Genomic DNA, 7740 nt, shown 5'->3' on the forward strand with positions numbered 1-7740 from the left:
TACCTATTGGTTCCATATGTAAAGTCAATCTCTCTTTTCCATAAAAATGACCTGTCATAGCTGTTTAAAAAGCACCACTCTCAATTTATGTATCCCAAGCAATTTATCCAGTTCTATCCTGGTATAAAGGCAGACAGATTCTTATTGAATGGATGCATGTAACTGTATTGTTGTGAAAAGCAAAAAGACACAGTAAAAGTTTGTGAATTTGGGGAGTCAGTGGGAATCAAATACCATGTAAAAATGTTTTCTTTCAGCTTACAAAAGCAGTCTACTGTGGGTTAGATTGCTTAAGAAGAAAGATAAATGGCTTTCTCATATATCCAAGAAATAGAACAATAACTTAACAAAATTCCAAACAAATAACCCCAATAAAATTCCCCTCATCACTGCTCTAATAAAGACACCCATCTTTGGACTAAATGAAGTTTTGGAAATTCTGACTCAGTTCATTGCTAAGGCCTGAAAGTTATCTAAGTGATATGAACTTGGAAGCCTAAGCAAGAACCTGTTTTTTTGAAATGCTGCTAGTTTGAAATGCCTGTTATGGTCCTTTTCCACTAGTCTCTGGACTGTCCGTATTTGTTGAAGAAACAAACTCTGGGCTATAACTTATAACAGAGCCTTCAGGAGGCAAGTATCAGAACAAAAAATTAAAAAAAAACTATCTGTAGATTACATAAACTCAAAGGCTGTAGTTCATTTATTACTGCAATCAAAAATATCAGAATGAAAGCAAGCAAAATTCTCTATTGGGGGCAATCAATTAGAATTTCATGAGTTTTCATCCAATTTCTCATGAAAGTAAAAACCTATTTTAGATAGCCAGGGCACTGGCAAAGCTCTAGGGAGGTCCCATAACACATACAATCTCTGAAAACTTACCTCGACAGCATTTATCAATACAAATCTGTCCGAGGAATGAGCAACGATCTCTGCTGGTCTGACGACTCTTCCCATCTAACTCTCACAACAGGAACATCTCTGACAATAATCAAACAAACCTGATTATTTCTAACATCTCTTTTTATAACATGAAAAACCAGATCTTTATGATTTTTCCCTGGGGTCCTTTTGAAAGTCTTATCTATACTTTTAGGTGTAAAAGATATCTTGAAGTTTTTATTTTTATTTTTTCTAAATTTAAGATTCCAGTTCGAGGAAAGCAATTTCAAGAGTTGTCAGAGTATATTTGAACATTTAATTAAGGTAGATCAGTAAGTAACTAAGAAACAATACTTGGTTACTTATTAAATCAAAGTGTCAATAAAAGATTTTTAAAATAAACATAAAAGGTAACATGAATTTAAAGAAACCTAACTCCTTCAAAAATGACTTTTGTTCTTTTTTTCTTAAATAATTAAGAACATAATAAAATCAACATAAAGCACAAACAAAACTATTCTGATAAACCACAGAATCTCTGCCACACAGGCAGATAACATGAAAGAAAAAAGTGAACTTTTCATATTATAAATGAAGGTTAGTAATCAGCCAAGGATGTAAGCATTAAAGCTGAGTAATCTTTAGTAAAATTTAACATACTTTATAAACTGTTTTCAAACTCAGGTATTATAAAACAAAGAAAATAAAATCCACTTTTCAAGTCTTTTTCCTTATACTATTTGATAATCTAGAATAAACTAACCATTTTCTTAGGCACTATCTCAGTTCATGTGGGCTGCCATAACAAAATACTGTATAGGCTGGGCAGCTCAAACAACAAGCATTCATTTCTTGTGGTTCTGCAAGGCACTGGCAGATTCAGTGTCTGGTGAGGGCCCACTTCTCAGTTCATAGACAGCTAACTCTAGCTGTGTTCTCACATGTCCAGAGGGGGAGCATGCTGAGATCTATTTTACAAGAGCACTAATACTACTTGAGAGAGCTCTGCCCTTATGACCTAATCACCTCCGAAAAGCCTTACTTCCTAATGCCATCCCATTGGGAGCTGGGTTTCAATGTATGTATTTGGTGGGACACAAACATTCAGTTTACGGCAGGGATGCAGTATGGTCTTGGACCTCTAGGGTCCCTAAAACTCTTTCAGGGGATGCACAAACTAAAAACTATTTTATAATAATATTAAGCTGTTATTTTCCTTTCTCATTTTTGTTCTCTCACAAGAGTACAGTACAGAGGCAATTACAATAGATTAAATGCAAAAGCAGACACAAGAATCCAGCTATTTTGTAGTAAGTCAGACTTTCAAAATTTTTCCAAAATGTAAAACCATTCTTATACTTTTGATTTTAGAAAATGCAGGGTTTTTTTCTTTTTTTACAAAAATGCTATTGTTATTTTAATATGCAATGGGTTTATATGCTATTGCTCTTTTTCAATTATTCAAAAAATAAGTGTTTTTTACATCTTTCACACAACCAAAACTCTTTGCAACCGCCCCCCACCCCAATTTTTAAGTGTAAAGGAGTTCAGAGAATTAAAACAAATTTTAAATTTTATTTTAGGAGAAAAAACACTGCTAAAAAACCACAAAGCACATGCACAATTTATTTCTCTGTCATTCTTGCTCCTATTTTAACCTAAGCCACCTCTAATAACCATAACCTCTACCAACACGTATGGGCTGTTGAACTGTTTCATACACAAGCACTTGAGCAACTAGCATGTGAAAACACATAACACAGCGTTCTAGAGCAACGCACATGTCTTTTGTAGCTTATTAAAATGGCAAAAATGAAAACATTTATTAACATGAATGAATATATAGACTCTGTAGCATAGAAATAAAATGAAAAGTAGATAAATTTCAAGCTCTGCTTTATAATCAATGATTCAGTATTCTGATTTACCTAGAAATTGTCCTGTTATTCAATGATTACCTATTAACTAACTCATTTAATAACAGTCCTAGGTTACCTAAAGATCTTGGGAATTATCTTAAAGCTGATGTACTACAAAACATAATTACTGTTGAAATTTAAAGTTTCAAGATTTATTTTAATTGAACAAAATTTATATTTTTCAAAATCTTAAGCATTGTATCAGGGTAGTATCAACTTATTTAATCAATAAACATGTTGCTTAGAAAAAACAAATTCAAGTAAAATAAAATGTAAACGAGGGGGTCCAGAGTATGCCACTGTGGCATAAAAGTTATTTTGAGCAGAAGGTATTTGAATTTCTGACATCCTCCATCTGCCTGAAAGCACAGCCTCCCAAAAGAACTAAAAAAAACCAGAACAAACAAGAAAATAAAACCTCCATTGTCATAAATTATCTCCCTGGGAGCAACCAGGAGAGATTGACTCATCACTACAGGTGAGAAGTCTACATCACCCCTCAAGAGATATTGTCACAAAACCTCTATCTCCCATTTATGGCTCATTAATATTTCCAAAAAGTAACTTGTATTCCTGTAAGGGCTTCTCTCTTTCCTTCTCACTCCTATTAAAATGGTATGTAAATACCAAATTCTAACCACCCCTTGAGTCACATTGTTCTGTGAGCTCTAGGACCTAAGTACCTGAATGAAAATCCATCTTTTCTCTTGCTAATCTGTCTTTTGTCAATTGAATGCAAAGGCCACAAAATCCTGAGCATAAGAGGCCAGAGGAACCATTTTTATTCTCTGACATACATTTATACTATCCTTTACACTGATAAATCAGAGAGAAGACATAGCTCCTTTTTAAAATTATGATTAAAACTATTTTGTTTACCACACATTCACCTTAATTATCTAAATTAAAATATTTTAATGTTTCTAATTTAGTTGCTTTTGTTTATTTTTAAGCACACTTTTAAAAGTAATAAATACTTGATTCCCTTATTTTCTGGGAATTTATGAATATTCAATTTATATAAGTACTTATATCTATAAATTACAGTATTTTGCCACATATAATGCACACTTTTTTTTTGCCCAACTTTTTGAGGGAAAAATAAGGATGTGCATTATACCTGGGTGGTACTAATTCCATACCTATATAATCATTTTAAATTCTTTTATTGATGCTTATGTGTTAAAAGTATAACTCTAGGAGGCAATAACGATATCCATATGCAAAATAATACCCTGGAATATGATCGTCTGTTTGTTTTTAAATATAAATAAATAAAAATTGAATTAAAAAATTAAAATGAAAGATATTTTTCCTGAAAGTTTGGGCCAAAAACATAGGTGCACAGTAAACACAGCCAAATATGATAATCAGAACAGAGTTGTTTAAGAAACATTATTGCCCTGGCTGGTGTGGCTCACTGGACTAAGTGCCAGCCTGCGAACCAAAAGGTCACCAGTTGGATTCCCAGTCAGGACACATGCCTGGGTTGCGGGCCAGGTCCCCAGTAGGGGGCACACGATAAGCAACCACACACTGATGTTTCTCTCCCTTTCTTTCTCCCTCCCTTCCCCTCTCTCTAAAAATAAATAAATAAAATCTTAAAAAAAAGAAACATTATTAACTACTATATAATATTCTCCAAAGATAGGAAACCCTTTTTCAGGTATAAAATGAGAGATAAAGGCCTTTCTGAATTATAAACACATATATACAAACACATGGAGTACTTACAACTTCAGTTTTATAATACAACTTCAGCCACAGTGTAACAGGGTGCAGAGCAAGGGGTCCCCAAATTCCCCACAGCCCATGGCTGAGGGAAGGGAGAAGGAGATGATACAGTGTTTAAGATACTTTGCATAACAAAAGGCAAGATAATAGCTGTGCTACTGCCCTGGGTAAAAGGTGTACCTTTCAGAAGGTATCCTGACCTATGACATAGCCAGGGGAGGTGCAGGTCCCTGCATCACTGAGCCACTCTGAACCAAAGGGTTGCTGGTTCAATTCCCAGACAGGCCACATGCCTGGGTTGCGTGCCAGGTTCCCAGGAGGGGGTGCGTGATAGACAACCACACACTGATGCTTCTCTCCCTCTTATTCTCTCTCCCTTCCCCTCTCTCTAAAAATTAATAAATAGAATCTTTAAAAAGGAAAAGAAAGGGAGAGAAACATGGATGAACAAGAGAAACATTAGCAGGCTGCCTCTCATTCTCCCCGAACTGGGGACCTGGCCTGCAACCCAGTTTTGTGCCCTAACTGGGAATCTACCCAGAGACTTTTCAGTTCCCAGGCTGGCACTCAATCCAGTGAGCCACACCAGCCAGGGGGAAAAGTTTTGTGATACTAATGCTTGGACAGCCCAACCTGGATATTCAGAATTTCTGACTTCACAGAAAACCTCATAGCAAAGGCCATGAGAGCTCCAATGGTCAGGTATATTTGATCAGGTATCTCATTATCCACCCCCACCCCCCAGGAGATGTCAGATCATTCTGGCTGGCCTGCCTTCAGCAAGAATCCCATTAGGTTGGTTTAGCCAGAATCTCCCGGACTCTCGATGTTTCCTGTTAGTAATTTTCCCTTGATTGTCATCACACACCCCCCTCAACCCCTCCTCAGCCTTGGGTATAAATTCCCACTTCCCAATGCCATGTTCAGAGTTGAGCTCAATCTCTCTCCTACTACAGAAACCTCTTTTCAGTGGTCTCTATACCTAACCTGATAGTCCTAAATAAGTCTGCCTTACAAATGTCATTGAATTTTTTTCCTTTAACAATGGGTTAGAGAAAAATTGAAGAAAATTATGTAAACTTTCATTAATTAAGGAAATACAAGGAAAGAAGTGATTCAATAGCAGATGGTACTTGGAAAAGAATCGCATTCTCATTTTTTAGAGAAAGCAATCAATAAAAATTTGTGTTCATCATATCAGTTCTTCTATCCCAACTTTTATGTCAGTAGTCTTCAAATAGGCAGAATTTATTTTAAGCTGTCAGTTTTTCTTTTTCCAAGCTGAATTCCTAAGAATGTTTTGAGGAAGTACCAAAGATATATGTCAAAGCATAGCATAACAAATTTTCATGATTTTACAATCATTTCCCTCTTATAGGAATTAAAAACTTAGACTTGTTTTGCCAGAAAGTCATAAACAATACACACCACCTCCCAAATCCTAGAAATGTTCCTCAGATCTTGTAAGAAATCACATAATCTTAGAAAAACATCAATATATTTAGTCTTTTTATAAATCTGGTAGAAATCTTAAGGAGATACATAACAAATTTTGAAGTTGAATTTAACAACATTCCCTCACTTGAGGAGCTAATAATGGTGAATATGAATAAAGAGATAACTATAACATGGTTTCGGAAAGGCAATTTGAATTCTGGGAAGGTGAAGTATTCAATTACACCCAGGAAACCGGCAGTAAATGTGCAGACCTTAGCAGATCTTGACTGGCAAAAACAACAAATAACAACCACCGTGTTCTCACCCAATATCCCATACTCCTCTGTTTTCCTCAACCCAGTATTTCATGTTCTCTCATTTGGTATAACAGCTACCTCCTACTCACATCTTTCCAGGGAGATTAGTCCTTCAAAAACCCCATTTTCACAAGTAACAATAAAAAATACACAATCTTCCAACTATCTCAACCCCACACATTTACATAAGAGTATGGAAAGGGTTTTTGTTATTGTTGATTTTAAAAGATTTATTTATTTTTAGAGAAAGGAACAGAAGAGAAAGAGAGGGAGAGAAACATCAGTGTGTGGGAGAAACATCCACCTGTCACCTCTTGCACACCCCCAACCTGGCACACACCCCAGGTGTGTGCCCTGACTGGGAATCAAACCAGCGACCTTTCCCTTTGTGGGACAACACCCAACCCACTGAGCCACTCCAGTCAAGGTGCTTTTTGTTGTTTTTGTAGTTGTTATTGGTGGTGGTGTCAGAATTTCCTAGGGGAGGTTTCAGTTACCTCTTAGAAAAATATTAATAGTTGTGTTTCTTTTCGTTGTTGTTGTTTAGTTTTTATTTCATAATCATAAACTTAACTCTGCAAACCAGCTAGACTTGGAAGGGGTAGGGAAAACATGGAACTCAATGAACTGCGGGGAGAGCACGATTATACAACATTCCAAATAGATGGGGTGAAGGGGTGCTCTCCTGACCTACAGAAGGAATGGTCTGGTGGTGAAGATAAAACGTAAGTCAAATGTATTAGAGTTGTCCACAGTCAGCAATGGTGATCTTCTTGCTGGTCTTGCCGTTCCTGGACCCGTAGCGCTCCATGTTTGTCACAACATCCATGCCGTCCTTCACTGGGCCGAAGACCACATGCTTGCCGTCCAGCCACTCGGTCTCGGAAGTGCAGATGAAAAACCGGGAACCGTTTGTGTTGGGTCCAGCATTTGCCATGGACAAGATGCCAGGACCTGTGTGCTTCAGGACGAAACTCTCATCATCAAATTTCTCCCCATAGATGGACTTGCTGCCTGTGCCATCGTAGCATGTGAAGTCACCACCCTGGCACATAAATCCTGGAATAATTCTGTGAAAGCAGGAGCCTTTATAACCAAATCCTTTCTCCCCAGTGCTCAGAGTATGAAAGTTTTCTGCTGTCTTTGGAACTTTGTCTGCAAACAGCTGGAAGGAAACACGGCCCAAGGGCTCACCGTGGGCAGCGATGTTGAAAAATATGGTGGGGGTGACGATGGCTGGACGCTGAAAGGTCCGAGGCAGCGTCGGCGTCTGCAAGGCCGTGTTTCTTTTTTTAACCCAAAACTCACCCTGGCCCCATCTGTGTTTTCTGAAAATTCCCATTTTGATTCCACCAGTCCTTTAATCATTTGACTATTTCCCCTGCTATCCCTAACACACAGAGAGACATACCTAGTTTTTGGATGGAATAGTGCATTTAACTGGCCAG

General features: G+C 37.2%; 1 pseudogene; it reads right to left on the reverse strand.

Moving 5' to 3' along the window:
• Positions 1 to 6835: 6835 nt before the first annotated feature.
• LOC112307177 (peptidyl-prolyl cis-trans isomerase A pseudogene) lies at positions 6836 to 7472 on the reverse strand (annotated as a pseudogene).
• Between the last annotated feature and the right edge of the window lie 268 nt (positions 7473 to 7740).

This window comes from Desmodus rotundus, chromosome 1 (assembly GCF_022682495.2).
Source record: "Desmodus rotundus isolate HL8 chromosome 1, HLdesRot8A.1, whole genome shotgun sequence".
Classification (NCBI taxonomy): domain Eukaryota; kingdom Metazoa; phylum Chordata; class Mammalia; order Chiroptera; family Phyllostomidae; genus Desmodus; species Desmodus rotundus.